The 22,664-nt window shown below is 48.0% G+C and overlaps 1 protein-coding gene across 6 annotated transcripts in view; it reads left to right on the forward strand.

Moving 5' to 3' along the window:
* Window positions 1-5,756: 5,756 nt before the first annotated feature.
* Window positions 5,757-22,664, forward strand: part of IP6K1 (inositol hexakisphosphate kinase 1) — a 65,772-nt gene continuing 48,864 nt past the window's right edge. Inside the window, exon 1 of one of the 6 annotated variants that reach the window (XM_038408243.2) lies at window positions 5,757-6,093. The gene's annotated coding sequence lies outside the window, so the exon portion shown is untranslated. The remainder of the gene's footprint in view (window positions 6,094-22,664) is intronic. The other 5 variants (XM_038408241.2, XM_043518392.1, XM_038408245.2 and 2 more) reach the window with 5 other exon arrangements.

A 22,664-nucleotide genomic window follows, 5' to 3' on the forward strand; every position in this document is an offset into this window, starting at 1 on the left:
GGTTTACCAGAACTGGGTCACTGACCAGAGCGTCCTTCAGCACACAGAGAACCTTCTGGCACTGTTCGGTCCAGACCACCTTGTCTGGCTTTCCCTTCTTGCATAGCTCAGTGATGGGGGCAGCTATGGAACTCAAGTGTGGCACAAATCTTCAATAATACCCTGCCACTCCAATAAAGGCCTGGACCTGCTTTTTGGTTTGGGGAGGGGGCCAGTCTCTGATCGCCTCCACCTTGGCCGATTCTGGATTTAGGCAGCCGCTCCCCACCCGGTGGCCCAAGTAAGATACTTCGGCCATCCCCACCTTGCACTTCTCAGTTTTTATGGTCAGCACAGCCTTCTGGACTTGGTCCAGCACTTGTTTAACCTGGCACACATGGTCCTCCCAGGTCTGACTAAAGACACAGATGTCATCAATGTATGCCACGATAAAACTCTCCATCCCCCTCAGTAGCTGTTCCACCAGGCGTTGGAAGGTAGCAGGCACCTTCCTGAGGCCGAAAGGCAGGGTCAGGAACTCAGAGCCCCAGTTGGGTGATAAAAGCAGATTTCAGCCAGGCATCTGCATCCAGCGGCACTTGCCAGTAGCCCTTTGTAAGATCCATAGTGGTAAGGTAGCGAGCTCCTCCCATTTGTCTAGGAGGTTATCAGGCCTGGGCATGGGGTAGGCATCAGACACAGTGATGGCATTAAGTTTCTGCTAGTCCACACAGAACCGGATTGATCCATCCTTTTTGGGGACCAACATCATAGGAGAGGCCCAAGGGCTGGAAGATTGCTGGATCACCCTTAAAGCCAGCATGTCACTGACCTCTCTTTCCAGGGCCTGAGCAGTTTTCCCTGTGACTCGGAAGGGCAAGCATCTTATAGGAGGATGCGATCCTGTCTCCAGCTGGTGGACAGTCAGATTAGCGAGTCCAGGGTGGTTAGAAAACAGCTGTTGGTTCAAATGCAGCATCCCTCTGATCTCAGCTTGCTGGACAGGTATTAGTTGATCAGGGAGGGAACTGTTTCCAGGGAGGAGCCAGCTCCTCTCTCAGGGAATAGATCTACTAAAGGGTCATCTCCCTCCTCCTCCCAATGCCTACACACGGCCAAAAGCACATTCCCCGTCATAATATGGCTTCATCATATTAACATGGTAAACCCGGTGGCGGTGTACCCAGTTAGTCAATTCCACCACACAGATTACCTCAGTTAGTTGCTTGACAACCTTGAAAGGGCATTCCCAGGTGGATTGTAGTTTGTTTTTTCTCATGGGGATGAGAACCATCACCTGGTCCCCAGTGGTGTAAGCACGGGCCCGAGCTGTGCGGTCATACCAGACCTTCTGCTTCCTCTGGGATCTAGCCAGATTCTACTTGGCCAAGCCCATGAGCTCGGCAACTCTTCCTTGGAAGGTCAAGACATACTCCACCACTTCGATTGTCCAACGGGATTGGTCTTCCCCTCCCATTCATCTCTTATCAGGTCCAAGGGGCCCCTTATCCTTCTTCCGTATAGCAGTTTAAAGGGCAAAAACCCAGTAGACTCCTGGGACACTTCCTCATACGCGAACAGCAGGTGAGGTAAATACTGGTCCCAATCCTGTGGGTGCTGGTTCATAAAGCTTTTCAGCATCATCTTTAAAGTTCCATTGAACCTCTCCACCAGCCCACTGAACTGGGGGTGACATGCTCAGGCCCAGATGTGCCAGACCCCACAATATTTCTCCCACAAGCACTGGAATAGGGCTGACATGAAGTTGGATTCCTGGTCTGTCAAGACTTCCTTGGGGAACCCCACTTGGCTGAAAATGGTCAGCAGCGCATCTGCCACTGTTTCTGCTTTGATAGAAGACAAGGCTACTGCCTTGGGGTAACGGGTAACGAAATCTACCACCACCAGAATGTATTTCTTCCCCGACCAGGACGTCTTACTGAGAGGCCCCACTATGTCCACAGCCACCTTCTGAAAAGGCTCCTCTATGACGGGCAAAGGTCTCAAAGCCGCTTTCCCCTTGTCCTGGGCCTTCCCCACCCTCTGACAGGGGTCACAGGATCTGCAGTGCTGTTGGACATTATTAAAGACTCCAGCCAGTAAAAGTTCTGTAGCAGCCTCTGCCTGGTATGCGGGATTCCCTGGTGTCCTGAGAGATGGATGTCATGGGCCTGGTACAGTAGCTTGTGGCGATACCTCTGGGGGACCACCAGCTGCCTTTGGATCCCCCATGACTCCACTTCCCCTGTGGGAGCCTATTCTCAGTACAGGAATCCCTTATCCCACAGAAAGCTCTCCGGGAAGCCTTTCCCCATGGTTTGTGACCCACTGAGGACAGCCAGGTCCCTTAGCTTCTGCAAGGAGGGATCTTTCTGCAACTCGGCCTGGAACTCAGTGGCTGGGAAAGGGATGGGGGCCTGCTCCCTCTTGCTGGCTGTGTCTGAAGCTGCAGCCTCTCAGAGCCTTGTCCCTGTGTACTCCGTCCCCACCAGGACAGGGTCCTGAGCCTCCAGTGAGGTACCCTCCCTGATGTCAGGGTGTAGTGCTCCTTGCCAGCTCTGGTTACTGGTCATGACTAGGGCATTCTGGGGGATTGCTTGGCCAATCCTCTAGATCACCCCCATCAACACCTCAGTGGGCAAATGATGGTGCATCCCCATGCCCTTGGGGCCCTCCTTGGCCCCCCATTTCAGATGTATCCTTGCCACAGGCACCTTGAATAGGTCAGGGTCAGGTAGGTATCTGGCACCACAGGATCTGGGGCCACCAGCTCGGACCAGGCCAGTGTCACCTCAGCGCCCATGTCCAAGTATCCATTGACCTTCCTCCCATCCACCTACAGGGGAACAAGGCACTCACTCTGCAGGCACACGCCAGCACCCACCCTGTAAACTGAGAACCTTGAGTCAAGAGCATCAAGCCCCCGAGAGGAGCAGGTCTGGGAAACTCCTCCCTCCTGAGCAGTTGGTAAGCTGCCAACCCCTTCTGCCTGGGAAGCCTGCCCCTCCTCCGGCTGGGTCCCTACCCAGTTAACCCTGTGAGGGTTCGATTTGCTCAGTCTGGCCTTGAGCTTGGGTTACTAGGTCCGTATGTGGCCTCTCTGCCCACAGTAATAACAATTCACGTTCCGTTGGTCTCCTCAAGCTGGTCGGTTGTGCTGTAGGAGCAGCAGTGATCTGTATACCTGTATGCTCAAAAAGTCTGTTGCCCTCCCCACCCCACCTTGTCTCCTCTCCCTCTTTGAATACCTGTGAAGTGGCTTTCCACCTCCACCTCCACCTTCCTCCTGGAATGCTTGTGGGATGAATGGGCTATTTAAACAGCTGGAAGATCAAAAGAGCTCCAAGGTAGACAAGCAAAAAGAAAAGGAGTACTTGTGGCACCTTAGAGACTAACAAATTTATTAGAGCATAAGCTTTCGTGAGCTACAGCTCACTTCATCGGATTTTTCCACCGATGAAGTGAGCTGTAGCTCACGAAAGCTTATGCTCAAATAAATTTGTTAGTCTCTAAGGTGCCACAAGTACTCCTTTTCTTTTTGCGAATACAGACTAACACGGCTGCTACTCTGAAAAAAAAAAAAAAAGGTAGACAAGGTGTCTGGGACTCTAATCAGGCAGCGATCACACACCCAATGCATGGACACTGCCTGAGGTGGAGTGTGATCAACCAGATGCGGCCAAGTCATCTCTAGTCGCAGGCCATGAGGAGCTGGTCCTTAAAAGGGGAACGGGCCATGTGCTCAGGAGTGCACTCACAACCTTTTACCTCCCATGAAGGCCCTTTGCTCGGACTGCCTGGCCAGTGATTGGTTGTGTTGCATTCCATCGTGCCTTGGGAAGACTTACCTTCATCACACCATCCATTGCTGCTCTGTAGAACACTTACCTTGAAGGATCCTGACATCTCCAGTGCAGTGCCTGTCCTGGGAGTGTAAATATGCGAGTATGAGTGTTGACTTCCCTGCTTCTTTTGAGCTTATCTATCATTATAATAAATGTGTTGCTTTCTGCCAAACTCTGGTGGGTCATTGGTCCTTCCTAAACTTACTAGCTGGCCCAATTTTGGGTAACAGGCTGGTCCTGGTGCTGGTTATTCCCCTGGAGAGGGGGTTCTCCACATTCCCCCTTTGGGAGGCCCTAAGATGACTCTCTCTCTCTCTCTGCACCGTGTTGGGCTTATTCTTTTGGGACTCCTCCATTCCACCCCCTGACCAGCTGTCCATTCCTATGGCTTTGGGGTCCAGTAAGGGGATGAGAAACCGGAGCCTGACTATGTCCTCCCGTTCCTTAAACTGAGACAGGATGTGCTTATCAAAGTTCCATGTAGTACTGGGTCCCACGTCACTCACCACAGCAGGGGGTTCTCTGCTCCTCAACTTTGCCAACTCCAGTTCATGCTGCTGCTGTTTCTCCCGATCCTCCAGCTCTTTCAGTTTTATCTCCCTCTCCCATTCCAGCTGCCTCAGCTTCAGCGATGGGGAGCTTGGCTGTGAGGATCCCCTGCTGGCCGTGGAGGTCCCTTGGGTTTGCCTGGCTGCTTCTAGCCCCTCCCCTAGCCATAGGTAGGAGGAGCCTTGGCGTGCTCTCAGCAGCAGTCTGACCACTCCCAGCCGGGACAGACACCGGTGCTGGCGCTGCATCTGCTGGGCTGCTTCCCTCAGGGACAGAGATCAGCTCCTCCAAGCGATGCTCCTCCTCCAGCTGGGCACTCAGCTGTGCTTTGGTGGCCTTCCCCCTGCAAAGCCCCCTCTCCTTGCACAGCTCTACAAGGTCCCTCTTAAGGAGACGTTTATACATTTCCCCACTGTTCCCAAGTTATTCTAGACTCACGCTAGTGTGCTCTCAGCTCCCCCCCAGTTTCTGTGCCAGCCCTTCTCCAGGCCACCACTTCTCTCCCAGGTCAAGCCGCGGACTCCCCCGCCCCTGAAACCGCTCACCACAGTCCCCAAGGGAACCCCATTACTGCAACAGTTCTTTTAGCTGGTCACACACTCCCAGGGGTTAAGCGTAGCTCCTCCGCCTCCTGAAACCGCTCCTCTCTGAGCCTTCAGTACACCTGGTTCTCGTTAATCCCCCTTCCTTTTACTGCTCCCCAGTCACTTACTACAGAAAGCACCATCCACGGAGTGTAGTACATCCCACTGCTCCCACTAATTGTCACCACATGTGGGGGGAGTCAGGTTCTGGGCCTCCCCCCAACTCCCCAGCCAGCTCCAGACAAACTCCTTCTTGCTGCCTCACCCGGCCCCTCATCCAGCCTTTGTCAAGTTCCCAGGGAGGAGGTGGCCCCAAACCCCTCCTGGGCTCAGGTTAGGAAGGGCAGCTGTCATCATTTACATGGTGACAGTCAAGTATCATCCCTCAGTGAAGTCACACCCTTACTTCCCATCCCCATCTAGTATTGGTGCAGTACCCCAGGGAAACGGAGGCACACCCCATGTTAGCAGAAGACAGTAAACTAGTAAAACTCCCATGCAACATACCAGGTTAATACTCCCTACTCCCTCACAGAGGGTCAGAGAAAGAAGTCAGAGGGTAGGCCCGATAGGGGGGTCAGAGGGAAGGGGTCAGAGGCCAGGTCCCATTAGGAGGGTCAGAGGGAAGAAATCTGAGGGCAGGTGGGTCCCATTGAGGGGGTCAGGGGGCGGGTCCCAGGGGGGTGCACAGAAGCGTCACGGAAAGTAGTTCAGAGCTTGTTCCCCCATACCGCGCCGTGGTTGGATGGTTCCCGATTCTGTTGGCCAATGGGCGGTAGCTGCCCCCGTGGGACAGGCGCATCACGTGTACCAGGCGTGTGTCCGGAACCCGCCGGCGGCTCAGCTAGCGGAGTGACCCTGGGTCAAGTGTTTGAAGGACAGCTCCGTTAGCTTGTCAACGTTCTGGCTGCGCACTGGCGGGTGGGATCGTGGTGTGATTGGCGCATCTCTCGGGGAAGCGGGGACCTGGCCGGCGCTGTTGCTATGACAGCAGGCGGTGGAGTCTCCGCCTTCCAGGGCGCCGCCATCTTGTTGTTGATTCGAACGGTTAGGAGCGGGCGAGGGGGCGCCAGGACCGAGCCGGAACCGGGGGTCCCAGCGCCGCGTCCCCCGGGCGGCAGGAAGAGCCCGTCCCGGTGAGTGTGGGCGCCCGAGGGCGGGCTCCGCTCCGAGGCGCCGGGACGGCTGTGGGAGGAGCTAGCGGGCTGGGGCAGGGGCAGGGGAGCGAGTGCTGCGGGGAGCGCGGGGCCGGGAACAGACCGGGGCCGAGAGGCACAGTGGGGTCTTGTCTCACCGCGGCGGGGGATGGGGATGTTTTTTTGGGGGGGCTTTGTTATAATGTTTCCCCAGATGTTGAAAGGACGGTTCCTTTCATTGTTAGCACTGTTTGTTTATTCAGGAGGAGGCTTTACCAGGTTTACAATCCGTGCCATGTAAATGTCAGGGACAAAACAGCGATCGTTATAACAGCGAACTTCTGTTTAACGCGACATTCTACAGGACTCTGGCCATGGGATCTCTCTGTTTAACAGTTGTTACCTTACTAGGAGCGAGCATCGTTATAACGCTGTCCTGTCTAGTGACTTATATTACATTGAGTTGAATCTCTGGTACAGAGAGGGCATGTTTATCGAATGGCAATCTTTAATAAAAAAAAAAAGACAGGTGTGCTGATTAAAGGAAGTTTTAATTCTAATAAAAGGTGCCAGCTTGACAACCCTGGAGATGTAATATGCTTGTTTGCCCATTGGGCTGGGGAATTGGACTGAGACCAACATTTGTGGACCACCAGATAGGAGTCAGGCTAGACCATGTGAGACATGGTTACTGCCTTTTGCTCAATTCTGACCTAGACTGGATTTGAACTAGTGATGGGATCTATAACCCTTGAGGGTCTTAATGCTCTAAGCCTGCTGCCCATGTTTTTCTCTGTAAATGTGCTGTGGTATATCTGTGATACCTTCCCAATTACCCTGTGTCACGGCAAGTTTCCACCTTAGCTGCTCCTCTTCCATCCAGAGTCACCTAGGTTTAACTCTCCTTTTGTAGTTTCCAAAGCTGAAGCCAAAATGGCAATTTATTTGCTAATACAGCACAGATTTCATGGTTGGTATGACCTTGTGTATATTGCCCTGTCTTCATTAAACAGTTTTTTGTTGTTGTTTTTTGGTTGGTTTTTTTAGAGTGGGCAAGTTAGTTTGTCTGAAGTTGGCTGACAGTTTGTCACAAGTTTGTCATAAAAACCCCATATGCCAATATGCTTAGAGTAGGTTCTGTTTATGAGCTGTGCATATGCACCTGCTAAATTAGTAAAGATGTGTATGTTGAGTAAATGGCTCTCGGTCAGGGAATCTGTATTGCAATTAATATGGCAAAGAGCTAGGGCTCAGATTCCTCTTTTAAAAAATCTCTCATATCTCAGTAGTGCTAAAATGGGTCTCTCTTACCCACTAGGCAGTTTCACTGTTAAGATGACTATGTAGTTAGGGTTGAGATAGATGTCCCTAGGAGTCTGCAGCTCTCATGTCTTCTTCCCTGTCCCTTAGAATTCTGTAAAATATTTCTTGAGTTGTGATAGCTCAGCTCAGAGCTGAATCTTTTGTTTTCATTTTAGGGATTTGAGTAGTTAAAGAGGCTGTGTTTTGGGAAAACTAAACACATGAACTGTCCATGGAGGCAACATTAGGCTGAGATTGAACTACAGAAAACTCTTCGGTTTTTCGAATATGGTAGGGAATGTCTCTTCTCCCAGCATCTTCAAATGATGGTTCATACTTTCCCCATGCCCTTCAATGCAACTTTTTACTTAGATAAGCTGCAGGCAGTCTTACACTGCTTAGGTTTGCTTCACTGGCTTACAGTTTCCTGTTTACGTCTTCTGGCTTCACTTCCCATTTAAAGGTGGTAGGAGTATTTGGGACAGTATGAAAAATCACCCTCTGCTCCTTCTCTGGGATCCATCACATTCCAGCTGCTTGGGGTGGTGACCACATGAATTGAAGAGGACACTGCTTGGGGAAGGTTGAAGGCTAAAAGGGCAGGGAGAGATCAGAGTTACTATTGGGAGTCTCTTCTGAACAGTTTTCAGAGTAGCAGCTGTGTTATCTGTATTCGCAAAAAGAAAAGGAGTACTTGTGGCACCTTAGAGACTAACAAATTTATTTGAGCATAAACTTTCGTGAGCTACAGCTCACTTCATCGGATGCATTTAGTGGAAAATACGGTGGGGAGATTTATATACACACACAGAGAACATGAAACAATGGGTTTTATCATACACACTGTAAGGAGAGTGATCACTTAAGATGAGCCATCACCAGCAGCAGGGGTGGGGAAAGGAGGAAAACCTTTCATGGTGACAAGCAAGGTAGGCTATTTCCAGCAGTTAACAAGAACATCTGATGAACAGTGGGGGGGGAAGAAATAACATGGGGAAATAGTTTTACTTTGTATAATGACCCATCCATTCCCAGTCTCTATTCAAGCCTAAGTTAATTGTATCCAGTTTGCAAATTAATTCCAATTCAGCAGTCTCTCGTTGGAGTCTGTTTTTGAAGCTTTTTTGTTGAAGGATAGCCACCCTCAGGTCTGTAATCGAGTGACCGGAGAGATTGAAGTGTTCTCCGACTGGTTTTTGAATGTTATAATTCTTGACGTCTGATTTGTGTCCATTTATTCTTTTACGTAGAGACTGTAATTTGACCAATGTATATGGCAGAGGGGCATTGCTGGAACATGATGGCATATATCACATTGGTAGATGCGCAGGTGAACGAGCCTCTGATAGTGTGGCTGATGTGATTAGGCCCTAGGAACGTCAGGAACACTATCCCCGATAATGTCATGGCTAACCTGATGGCTGAACTTTGTGACTTTGTCCTCACCCATAACTATTTCACATTAGAGCCACTCAGGTGTACCTCTTCCTTGAAGCAGCATTCATCCACAGCAACAGGCATTTGCTCAGATTCCCTGTCGCACAGCTCTTATTTTTAGGATTAGCAGTGAAATGACCTAGTGATGCATACACAAGCATCTCTTCTGCCTTGCATTTGTGCATTACTATAGGGTTTCTCAGGATATGATTCTCTGACACTAGGGCATGTGACGGTACTTGGCAAATATTACTGTACTAAATTCTAGAATGTAAAATTGTTGTCCGTCTTTTGGCATTGCTTCTCCTGACAGATGCTAAAAGTAAAGTGACTTGCACCTTATTTTATATTGCACATTAAAACAATGTTAGAAGAATGGTAAGGTTACAAAATCAAGCATTCAGAAGTTGGGCAACACCAGCCGGCGCAACAGCAAAATGGCGGCGGCCGTAGCCCTAGCGGGGCTGAGGAGGCAGCCGGGTGGCATGTGGGGCCCGGTGGCTGCTGCAGAGCCAGTTCCAGGACAAACCTGACAAACCTGTCACCCCCATTATCCCAGGATTGTGGAATCCACTGAAGAATATAAATTTGTGGAGAGACTTATTCCACCCGCCAGAATTCCTGCTCCCCCCAAACACACCCAGTACCCCTCCCATCTAACTTGAGAGCGCTACCAGATACTCCACCTGCCCTTCCTTACTTTGTGAGGCGTTCCCGCAGGCACACCATTCCAGTCTCTAAGGACATCACCAGTGGCAATAGGAGGATGATTGTCATCAGGAAAATAGAAAGAGATATCTGGAAGAGGAAGTTAAGGAGTTCCTCACTCAGCTCGCTGGGAAACCACCACCTATTCAAGTCAACGAAATCACCGGCAGTTGCTGAAGGAGGACTAGCATATGGTGTAGCCAAGACATTTGGGTCAACGTTGAGTGTTGAATTTTGGGACTTGGTAAGTTGCTCTCATTGAAAGCAAGCTGCAACCTTCTCCATTTTCTGTTTAATTTGCAAATGTGCCAAGTTGTCAACATAACTGTTGGGCAAAATTTGAGCATTGCCCCTGGCTCTGGCGGTCTACTGCAGTGGTTCTCCACTTATTTATCATTGTGGGCCACATATGCAACCCACAATGAGTTACCTGGCCATGGGAGCTGGGTGGCAGGGCAGCAGCAGCCCTGACCCCAGACCGCTGCCCCCTCCCATGGGGCCAGCTGGCTGTCCAGATCCTCCCCCCTCCAAGTTGGCCAGCCTTTAGCACACAGCTGAGCTGGGTCACAGCTGTGTGCTAATTGGGCCGCATGTGGCCTGCAGCCCGCTGGTTGAAAACCGCCGGTCTACTGTGTAACAGCTCAACAAAGCTGTACTCATTAGTTTATATTATGTGATGCTGGCATAAGGACGGCTGCTTCTGCTCGTGTGTTCCCACGTTCTCTGAAAAGGAGTCTTGACTCGGAAAACCCCCCAAAACAGAGTAAATTTTAAGGGTCCTTGGCTAGTTCTGAGATGGGTGGCCTAAAGAAAGGGAGAGTGTGAGGAAAATACAGCAAAAATCTCTGTGGGAATCCTATCAAAAACTCTGAAAGTTGTCATGAATAGGCTGTTGCTATCTAGAAACAGAAGGAAACAGTTGCTCTGGCTCAAGTAGGGAGCAGGTTGCCAACGGTGTTCGCACTTCAGTCGCATCAGGGACAGTGAGAAGCTGGAGGCTGGCCAGTGTTCCTTTTTATGGTCACTACGACAGCTATCGGGTGAGGCTAAAAGCTGGAGATTGCTAGCCATGGCCTCTCCAAGCCCTGCTTTCTAGACCCCTTTCACAAGTAGTGCTTGTGCTGCTCTGATGCTCAGATGGGGTAGAGAGACATTATGCTCAGGACATTCAGAATTGTAAGTCACTGTTACTCCTCTGCCTCAGCAAGTGAGAGCTTTGCTGCTGCTAAGCTGTGCGTGAGCTTCCTGACACTCCAGCTTGTCTGATTGCCAGCAAACTCCTCAAGGCTCTGCCAGTCTGAACCTTGCCTTTGCAGGTAACATTCAGTGAGCGCCAGCTCCCCAGAGACATCTCCTTGCAGTGTCCAGGTCCTCTCACTGGACGCTCACAGAAAGTAAGTTCACTGTCCCCAAAGAGACAGAGCACACCCCAGACCGTTCGTTTAGTTGAGGACTCACACTTGCCCTAAAATAGCACTGCTGAGATGATTTATAGTAAAACTAAGAATATCTTTATTAACAGAGATTTAAGTGACGCTAAGCAAAAAAACAAAAAGAGAGAGGTCTACTTACAAACAGAACAAAAAATGCTTTCTAGTGACTAAAACTTAATTCTAGCAAGTTATGTCTTTGCCTAAAATGGCATCCGATGAAGTGAGCTGTAGCTCACGAAAGCTTATGCTCTAATAAATTTGTTAGTCTCTAAGGTGCCACAAGTACTCCTTTTCTTTTTGCGAATACAGACTAACACGGCTGCTACTCTGAAACCTAAAATAGTTGTTCGCTTACAGCAAATTCAGGAGCTCCTCCCCTTCAGGTTAAGAGGATCCAACCTTCACAGGCTCTGAGGGTGCTGTTCCATATGTCTCCTAAGTGGTGGATAACTAGAATGTCTGTCTTGTTGCCTCCCCTTATGTTTTCCAGAGTCCATTATCTTTGTGTCAAGAGCCAGGAAGACTTCCTGTGGGGTTCAGACTTGGAACCCTGGTGTGTTTACTAAATTGATTCCTCTGTTGATTGTTAACTTGGTTGCCTTGTTGTTCTTGTATATAATGTATTTTCTTTGTCCTCTGCCTGTAATCAAGCTAGTCAGACAGCTAATCCACATTGCTTTGTCTAGGCCAGGCTGGGTTGCCTCCCAAGCACATTTTTAAGAACACATTTTTAGCACATTCATATAATTCTTTACACACAACCTGTGCACACAACATAAAGTGATTTTCAGGACCAGCATGTCACCAGTTTACATTGATACCTTATGTGACATTTTAGAGACATTTTTATGACAACAGTTTGTTGAGGGTAGTGAGCATGTCAGGCCTGAGATGAGTTACAGTATGGTGTGCCCTTTGCCAGTGGGCATTGAGGGCCTCCTGGGGTCACAGGCAGCAACTCTTGTTTGTTTCTCAGCCTTCTGAGTGATACTCTTTGGAAACTAATGCTTTTCTTGTGAGTGCAGTTCCTTTAGCTTAAGTGCTAGTTGTCCGTGCTTCCTGTGCAGACACTATCAGCTGTTACCTAGTTCTGGTCTACGGTACAGACCTTGTCAGCATAACCACATTGTTCGGGGTGTGAAAAAGCCACCCCCTGACTGATGCAGCTATACTTACCTAATCACCTGCGTAGACAGCGTTCCATTGACGAGAGAGCTTTTCCCACCAACATAGCTTCTGCCTCTTGGGGAGGTGGATTAACTATGCCAATGGGAGAACTCTGTCAGCATAGAGCATCTTCATTTAAGCACTAGTGCAGTGTTTTAAGTGTAGACGTGCCCTCAATGCACAGAGAGAACAAAGTTTTGGAGGACCAAGTCAGGTTAAATTGGCTTGTTTCTATGGGCTTGTGTACACACACAAATTGTACCTCTTTAACTATACCAGTAGTTTACTAAATTTAACCAGTATAGTTAGTGCTACAACTTCTCTGTCCCTCTAGGTGTGGACACAGCTCTATCAGAGTAAAGATGCTTCTACTGATATATCTATTCTTGTAATGAAAGGAGAATAGATTATATTAGGCTTTGTCTACACTACCAAGTTTTGTCGACAAAACTTATGTTGACACCCAAAAGTCGACAAAACAAAAATAGCCTAAGGGTGTTCACACTTTCTCCCTCTGTCAGCAGATCATGTCCACATTGTGGGCACCATCATCGACAGTGTGAGCAATGCACTGTGGGTATGTGTACCACAGTGTGGTGTTGTGGGAAGGTGGAGCTGATCTCTGTGCATCTTGGGAGGATTCCCTCTGAGTTCTCCTCAGCTGCTGGGAGTGGCATCATGAGTAGCTCTGGGAGCGCTCCATGCTGAGGAATGTCGGAGCAGCACAGTAGTCTCTTCTTCCTATGTCCCTGCAAAAGCAGTCTGCCTGCCATTAGTGTTCCTAGTGCAGGGCAGAACCGGGGCATTCCAATGATTTGCTCTTTGTTCCCCAAAGGGGATAGCACACTCAGTTGTCAGATACTTCCTGCAGCTTTGAAAGGGGAGGGACGCATGCTTGCAGGGCAGCGGAGATCAAAACACTGAGCAGAGCGATCAGGGCGGGCATTGTGGGATACTGGAGGAAGCCAGTTCTGTTGACAAAACAACCGGCGGTGTCTACACTGGCTCTTTGTCGACAGTAAAGGGAGGGGAAAAGAGAAACGTCTCTCATAGGGGTGGAAGATTTTTGTTGCCAAAACCAGGCATTTTTCTAATAAAAGTTCGCATTGCAGTGAATACTCTCTCACTGTTTTGTCACCAAAAGGCAGGTTTTGGCAACAAACCTTGGTAGTGTAGATAAAGCCCTAGTGTAAGACACCTTTATACCAGCATAACTGCATCCACAGTAGGACTTGTAAGGGTGTAACTATTTGTTGAAATCCTCCTAAGTCCTAACCAATATGTTATACCAATACAAAACCTGCATGTGAGCCAGGTAAGTGGTGTAAAGCAGTCTGCAAGGTCCCAGGCTGTTCCTACATGCCCAGTAGGATGCTACTACGTTTGGCAGAGAATAGTATGAGTGGTTGCATCCCAGCAGACTATTACTGTGGAGTGTGGCTGTGAACTGGCCATGTGTAAACACAGGGGAAAGTATGGTCTTAAACCTTACCAATCCAATGGCCTGTTACGCAGCTAGAGCTCAAATGAAATAGATGTTCCTTTAGTTTAAAATATCTGCTCCCTTCCCCACAAAACTGTTTTTTCAGGCCAACTTCCTGCCCCCTCCGGACTGTGTTGGTTTGGCTTTACCTTCTGGCAACTATTCACCGAAAGAACTTGCATGGCTTACTGAAGATACCTGTTTTGTTTTACACAACATGAGCATTTGCACATGTTGATGCAGCAAACGTTCAGCAATGAGAAATTGTAGCTTCTCTTCTTAGTTAAATTACATGCTAAGAGGAGCTATCAGCCAGGTATATCCATGTACATCGTGGGTTACTCTCCAAATCACCCCTCTTCCTTGGAGGAGGCTGCAGTGATATCCTAAAATGCAAAGAGAAGTCCAGTCCCTCTTTATAGTTGTTGCTTAAATATAATCAAATAGGAATGTGCCATCTTGACAATGTGGCCTAGTTGGAGATTCACTCGGGAAATGCAGTTCAGCACAAGGGTGCTTGAGAGACACGATGCTTCCAGGGTTTGAAGAATAATTCTGTTGTGTTTGAACAATTCTGGTTAGTGGGATGGTGGCTGAACCACTTCTAAATCACTCTACAATGCTAACTCTAGAACTAGACGACAATTTGGGTATTTTTTCTGTTTTGTGAGTTTAGCATGAGTGAAAGTTGCTGGCTTGACAGCCCTTCTGACTGAAGGTCTCTAGCCACAGATGAGATGAATCAAGCAGAGTGGCCAGGCAATGTTCCTCCACACCGCTCTACCAATGTACCACTGTCGTCTTCCTTTAATTTAATTTAATTTCAATTTCCAAATGCACCTAGAGTCAAATCATGAATAAAACATTAATTATATAGTAAACAGCATGATGAATGATATATTTTTCTATAGCAGATCAGACTCGTGGTCCCTCTAAGACCAGACAGTTTCTTCCTAAACCCTGCAAATTAAAAGTTAGCGTGTATTGTGGAGCATGAGGGTTTATATCCCTTCTGAACTATTGCTGTCTTTGTTAATCCTTTTTAATGTAACTCTGGATTTTATCATCTGTATAAATGCTCAATCCTTTAGAGTCTTCTTAAGCTCTTGGTCTCAATATCCTGTGGCAATGAATTCTACAGGTTAATTGAGCTGTATGTGTAAAGTGTTTTTGTTTGTTTTTTACCAGTTCTAAGTTTCCATTTAATGTTTTTCCGTTTCATTCTTCTATTATGAGGGAGGATAAGGGCCTGATATACCTTTTCTGTACCGTTTGTTGTTTTATATGCTTCTTTTGTGGCCCTCTTATTTGTCGTCTCTAAACTAGATAGCCTGTCTTTTCAATCTTTTGTCATTCAGAAGTCTTTCCAGTCACTAATTTTCCACAATAGAATCTCTTCTATTTCTGCAGTCCTTTTTTGTGATGTAGTAAGCAGAACTGCACACAGTATTCTAGGTGAGGGCCTTGATATTGTCTCTGTTGCTCTTTTAGTAAAAGAAGACTTGGAAGAAGGTGAAACTGGGCTGAGACATTGTGCCTATCACTTTTAGGCCACTAGTTTAAATTCAACTTTAGTTGATAGTCATGGAAAATCATCGCACATCTGTTCAGCTTCTGTGAACTGAGGGAGCAATCGGTTTCTGTTCAGAGGGCTATATCACAGATGGCACTAAACTCTCAACAGAGGCCAATGATAGGGCTTGTCTACACTTGAAAGGCTTAGAGAAGAGAACTCAAAGAAAAGTTTGTCCTTTCTTACTAGATGTTGTAATCTTCTATTTTCCATGCTGTTTAAACAGGAGGAGCATTTATTCCCCACCCTGAGACCTATCCATTCTGATCAGGATCTTGGCTTATTAGAGAGATGTCTGTCACTGTCCCAGGAAGCTTCACCTATGTTCCCCCTCCTGGGTCTAGCAAAGGCACCCACTGTAGGCTTCCAGCTCCTCAGCTGTCACCTCTCTTATGGGGAGACCTTCTCTCTCCCCATTCTGGCTCTCCAGGCTGCACAGTTCCCTGTTACACTGCGAATTCCCCAGGAAGTCAAGACTGCCTAAGCAGGTCTGCTTTGCTTTCTCCTCAGAGACGATAAACAGTGTAGTTGCCCACAGTTAAGTTACCCCACAGTTCTTTCTAAACAAGCACATTTATTTTTAACATGAAAGCATTAGCAATAAACAAACCAACACACATGTCAATAATCACCCCCCACATCTAACAAGGGCTCCGGTAGGCAAACAGTTTTTTAAACCTCAAAAGAGGTTTTTCTGTGGTTACTAATTCATAACAGCTGTTAGCTCAGAACAATCACATCCATGAGTCTGAGTCCCTCCTTTTACAGTCTGTCTTTGATCTACAACGACCTTGAATAGGTAATTAGCCAAACAGTGGTTCTCTCTGCAGGCTGTAGCTTCAAAAGGTTGGGTCTGCCTTCCTCTTGCCCTGGGTATTTCCTGGGAAACCTACTTAATTTTGTTTCTTCCAAAAGTGCCTTCTTTGGTACATTAAGATATAGTTTTTTGAAGCTCATAATACTTTTCAGCATTTGTTTACAATGTTTCTATATTCCCTGTAAGCTGTGTGCTTGGGCGACTGTGCAGGAGAGATTCAAATGCTGCCCAGCTGATTAGAGAGTGCAGAGTTGGTAGCATGTGTTCAGATGCCCCTCCATCCAACTGGCTGTGCAGAGCAGAGTGGGGGTGCTGATGTCAGGGTGTCTCCCCACCCCTGTACCCCATCTCTGAAGAGCAGGGCAGAGGGGACAGTGTGGCTCAGGAGGACTCTGAGCTGCTGAGATCTGAATGGTGAGTGAGTGCGTGCCTTTCTTAAAGAGACAGTGCACTGTTTCTGAGATTTTCCCCAGCAGCCAGCTCACAGTCTCTCTGTCACACATTCTTTCCCCCCCCCCCCCCCACATGTAACCCATCTCTACAGAGCAGGGGAGGGGAGGCAACAGGGCTCAGGACAGAGCAGGGGAGCTTTCCGTGAGTATCTTAAAGAGACCACGCCCAGCTTTTCCCCATCAGCCAGTGCGCGTGCGCACACAGTGTCTCTGTGACACATTCGCCTCCCAACAGATACTAGTAGTATTGTTGAGGTTAGTTCTTGGTACTTCCTGCAATACACATATATTCTCTGTAATTTTATTCTTTCAAAGTGTTGTTTTAGTGTTTTGACTGGTCTATGTATGTCATAATTTTTATTTCTCCCTTACACTTAAATTGAATTCTTTGGGTAGTGATTCTAAAATGTCTAACCTGTCCTGACTGGAGTAATTATCCCTATGGTAAGTTTTTAAAAAATATATATTGTATCTAGGTTTTGTTTTTTGTTTTTTTTTTGTGATGGTGCACATGAACAGTACCTCGGTGCACAGAACAAATTTTATTGGACGGAATAATTTAGAGGGAACATTGCCATGTGCCCCCCGGCTGCCCCCAGGGAAGTTGCATACAATCTAACAACAACATGTAAACTTTGCATTTATAATGCATTGGATTCCATAGCTAGTTCAACTTAAATCAATAATTTGTCCCAAAGATATTGCAAGAAATGGCCATATGAGTCAGTCTATATTTATCCTATGGGAATGACAGGGAGAGAGGCTACATCCTAAATGTTCTGGGTTGCTGCAGGGTGCAGTGGGGGCTGAAGGAGTACTATTTCAGAGAAGCATAGCTGTGTGGGGCCACTTAGATGGGTGAGTAAACACTGAGTTGGAAAAAGTGCACTGGCATGGCAGGGTATACGTTGGGGCACTTGCTATCTAACCACAGTGATGTGAGGAGTGTTTGATAGAACTCTGGCTGGAGTATTAAAAGGCCTGTTCTCTTGGGAGGGTGAATAAACAGGCAAGAGTGTGAGATGCATGTGTAAGGGCCCCTGATGACCCCAAGGCTGAAGCCCTGTGTCACAGAGTCACCAGGGCGATGCTCTGGAACTACTCCATACAAAGCCACTCAGGACTCTGGGGGAAGCATGCCTCCTCTCTCTGAGCATATTGTCTCCAAAGCAAGCAACTTACACAGCTTCAATTTTCCTGGTTCTGACCTCTGAGCATTCAGCATCCCGTTCCACACCGTGCGCTTCCCGCAACAAGTCCGCCTGAGTGGGGCTCCTGGGGAAGCCAGAAGGCCCTGCATCCCAACTCCGCAGTCAAACATGACTCTCAGCCAGTCAGTAAAACAGAAGGTTTATTAGTCAACAGGAACACAGCGTAGAGCAGAACTTGTTAGCACAGAAATCAGTGACTTTCAGCCAAGTCCATCTTGGGGAGAGGGGAGACCAGAGCCAGGGCTCTGGCTCGTCCTCTGCTCCCCAAGCCAGCTGAGACTGACTCGCTTCCAGCTTCCCAGCCCCTGCCCTGCCTGTTGCTCCTCTTCCGGCCTTTATCTCACTTCCTAGGCCAAGAGTCATCTGGTCGCATCTCCCTCCTGGGTCTCAGGTTATGAAGGGGTGGCCATAGCATCTGTGCAGGCAGCTGGAGCAGCTTCTGGAAAAGTCACACACCCTTATTCCCACCACCTAGACATTGGTGCGATACACAGGGGAACTGAGGCGCACACAGCATTCATGGAAAACAGTAAGACTCACATAGGCTCACATACAACATAATGGGGAAATCCCCACTTTGTGTCGCCCTGTAAACAAGGAATACTTTCCCTCCTTCCTCCTCCACCATCTTCGTGGCACAACTGTCTTTAGAGCCCAGACTATTAGGCTGAAGCATTGCAGGCAGAAGATAGCAAATGAATGCAGTACTAGTGCCTGACTTGAAAGTTATATAGCTTATGGTTCAGTAAATACCGAACTTAATTGTTCTTCATTATGAAACATTTAACATCTTGCTCAGTTTGTAAAACTTTGAAGGGTCTCCTCTCTTGTGCTGTTACTCAGGCGAAACAGCTGCAGACTAAGGACGTCGTTTTTGGGCCCACTGAGTCGTGGGATTGCATTATTATGGAGGTCTGGGATGACAAGCAGTGGCTGCAGAACCTTCGGATGAAGAAATCCACCTTCCTGGAACTGTGTGCTGAGCTCACTAGAGTCCTGTGGCACAAGGACACCCAAATAAGAGCTGCCCTCTTGGTGGAGAAGGATGTGGTGATCGCAATATGGAAGCTGGGTTACTTCCAACTTCTACTGGTTGGTCGCAAATCAGTTTGGAGTTGGGAAGTCGACTGTTGGGGTTGCATTAATGCAAGTGTGCAGGGCCGTGACTCCGGGAAACGTGCGTGAAATAGCGCATGACTTTTGTAGCGCATGTGCGTGAAATAGCACATGGAGGGGCAATAGATGGCATGCATATTCCAATTTTAGCATGGGACTATCTTGCGACGGAGTACATCAATAGGAAAGGGTATTTCTCCATGGTGTTTGCAAAAGCTTGCGGATCGCTGCGGGCATTTCACTGACTTCAGTGGAGGTGGTTGGAAAGGTGCATGACACATGTATCTTTAGGAACACCAACCTATACAGAAAGCTGTAAGCAGGGGCTTTCTTTCCAGACCAGAAGATTACCATGGGGGATGTTGAAATATCCATAGTGATCCTGGGAGACCTGACGAACCCTTTAATGCCACAGCTCATGAAGTCTTACGTGGGCAACCTGGATAGCCGTAAGCAGTTCAACAAAGGCTGAGAAGGTGCAGGATGACCATGGAATGGCATTTAGCAGATTAAAGGTGCGCTGGTGATGCCTTATTGCAGGTTAGACCTCAGTGAGAATAATATTCCCATGGTCATAGCTGTATGTTGCTTGTTGCACAATATTTGTGAAGGAAAGGGTGAAAAAATTTGCTCGGGATGGACTACTGAGGCAAAACGCTGGCTGCTGCTTTTGAGCAGCTAGATACAAGGGCTAGTAGAGGGCACAACAGGGGCAATTTGAATCAGAGAACCAGTAATGTATGTTGCTATGCTCTGGTCTGCAATGCTTAATGATATTGAGTTTTGTAAGGAAGCGCTTGAGATTTTTATGGCCTAGATTTAATGTAAGCAAGTGATTTAACTGCTTGTGTATTTGTTGCTGCTATCTGCTATCACAATTTGCAGGAAACAGAGTTCTTATCATTCAAAACACCTCACAGACACACAATTGCTGGAGGGGAGAGGAAGTACCAGGGGAGGGCTGACTTTCAGAACTGTGCGTAAGTCCAGCTATCATTTGAAAAGATGTCCGGGGGTGGAGTGAACGGGACAGGAAGAAGTCCCACACAGTGGAAAGGAATTTGCGGGTGGAGTTTGGGAAGGGCATGGGAAAGAATTCTGAATGTGCTGAAGGAGAGGATGGGCACACCTCCTCAATCTGGAGGGTTATGAGGGACAGTTTGCTTCTCCATAACTTTAATCATCCTCTTGGTTGCATCCCTAGTGTAGGCCTCATTTTCTTGTCTGTCCTGCTTTTTGATTTCCCTCCACTGCCTGCATTCCCTTTTTTCTGCATATGAGCATTGCATCACCTCCCGGAACATGTCTTTCTTGCTCCATCTTGGGTGTTTTCTTATCCAGCAGAGATGCCCCGCCGGTGTGTAGGGAGTGCCTCTGAAGGCCACATCTGCAGAAGCACAAGAAGCATGATTGTTAAGTACACGCACGACATTGGAACAGTACAGTAAAATACACCTTTAGTACATTAGCAATCACTTTTCACTGACCTTGAGCAAGCACACCTGCGGGCAAACACCACAAGCATGGTGAGTTTACCCTGGGGTGGGGGGCATTGTACGTGGGGAGAAAAGCAATATGAAAGGGTCGTGAGCAGTCGACTACGGAGCATTATTCTAAATTGTCCCACCCTTTTCCACAGGCGGGTGTCATTGTACTAGATTTCCCACTCCTGAGAGTATGCAGGAGCAGGGTGCATCTACTGCACACTTGCAGTTTCTCCCCGATCTCTGTGCTGCTCGCCTATGTGCCTCTTTGGTCCCTGCATAAGTGATTGCAGAATGGCACGGAAACTTCCTTCAATTGGGGAAGGACCAAAGCAGTTCTGTCAAGGAACTTTCCTCCAGGAAAGTTTCTTAGAGATCTCTTCAGAGGATTCCTGTGAAATCTTGGTGTGCATCAACACCCTGTTCCGCCGTACTGCTTAGCTGCATGGGGAAATGTCCAGCACACAGAAAACCGGCCAGCCTTGTACATTTCTATGCCTTCAACCCACCGCCACACTTCACAAAGCAAAACCACTTACCCAGGGGTGGTCTCTTCTGCTTCTTTCTTGCCAAAGAGCGACTGCTGAGACTGGTTAGACACCTCCGGAGTGGAGAACAGCTCCTGATTGGGCACACCACCGGGCAACATTGCTGTGGGCTCCACATTGTTATCTGCCTCCCCCTCTTCGTCAATGACTTCATTCTCTGGATTAGGTCCACTTTCTGCTGGCTCCTGCCCCACCGAAGTATCCACAGGGCTCTTGGCAGTGAGGTGGGGTCGCCGCTGAGGATAGTGACCAACTCCTTATAGAAATGGCAGGTCTTCAGCACAGCACCGGAGTGATGGTTTGTCTCCCTTGCATTCTGATATGCCTGCCTCAGCACCTCAATCTTTGCTCTGCACTGCAATATGTCCTGATCATAGTCTTTTTCACACAAGCTTTGCGAAATCGGCCCATATCAATGTTCCTACAACTGGAGTGCAGCTGGGATGCACAGCCTCCTCTTCCCAAATACAGAGCAGATCCAACAGCTCTGCAGTGCTCCAAGCAGGAGAGCATTTGCTATGTGGAGCTGCCGTTGTCAGCTGGGAGAATGTGATGGGAGCCTCTCTATGCCGAGCAAACAGGAAGTGAAATTTCACTGGGGCTTTAAAGGAGGAGGGGCCAGTGGTTGGCTTATGTGTCTGCAGGGCAGTGGAGTTGATCTGCTGACCAGAACAGTCGGGGGTTGGCATTGTGGGACACCTTCTGAAGGCCAATTAAAGCAATAAAATCAAAGCACGGTGTCTACAGTGACACTTTGGGGACAAAACTTTGCATAAAACCCCTATGACTGCTCGTCAAGGTGATTTTATTTTTGTTTGCCGAAACTGAGAGTTTTGTCGTCAAAAGTGGATTGCAAGGTATACACCTCCACTGTTTGTCGTCAAAAGCTGCCTTTGTGGAAAAAGACTCTGCAGTTTAGACAAGATCTTAGCCTCAGATTGTCACTGGATTCCATGGATATGGATCGGGAGTTCACAACTCTTTTGGTGAGGTGTTGGCTTCGGTAATCAGCACTTTAGTCATGATGAGGGGAAATCACAGCCCTTCTGTCCCAGCCCATCCTCTCCTTAGAACTTGTCTACATGGGGAGTAATCTTGGGATCAGGTAGTGGGGTAATTTAAAGTGGTATAGTTACACTGGTATAACTGCCCATGTGGACATTCTTATCTGAATTCTGATAAGGCATTCTGACTGGGAGAACTTTTTTTTTTTTTCCCCCCCTACAAAGGAATGAGAGCAGCATGATAGTTACATGTAGAGGTATGAACTGCAACATTTCGCAGCATTCTCTGTAGATTAATGGGGGAAGGGGTTTGGAAAGTGGTGGTTCTTGTCAAGGAAATTCCAGCCCAGGAAGCTTCTGACAGTCCTTACCTTTCCTCATGCATAGTCATCATGTTGCCACCCTGTGATAGTAACTGGATGAATGTACGCTTACAAGGCGCTAACTTGCTAACCTTTGTCAGCCAGTGCTTATCAATAGGATGTTTTCATACCAGCATAGGCATCTATGTTCTGTGTCCAGTGGCTTTTTCGACAGTAGGAAAGGACTCCAGTACATTCTGCCTGGTTTCATTAGAATCACCGTGTGTATGTGAACCTTGTATGTCAGTCTGGCTGAGTGGCTCTCTAGGCCTTTTTGGAGATGTCAGGTCATATAGGAATTTCTGTGTTGTCTAGCTCAGACCTTATCACTCTCCTGCACAGTCCCTATGCTCCTCAAGTCCAGCAGGAGAGGGACTAAAGCTTACTGAGAGCAGAGGCAGGACCGAGGATGGCTAGATGGAGAGTGAAAAGAGGCGGTTGTGTGAGGGAGATGGTGATGATTAAGGATATACA

Source organism: Dermochelys coriacea, chromosome 7 (assembly GCF_009764565.3).
Source record: "Dermochelys coriacea isolate rDerCor1 chromosome 7, rDerCor1.pri.v4, whole genome shotgun sequence".
In the NCBI taxonomy this organism is placed as follows: Eukaryota; Metazoa; Chordata; order Testudines; family Dermochelyidae; genus Dermochelys; species Dermochelys coriacea.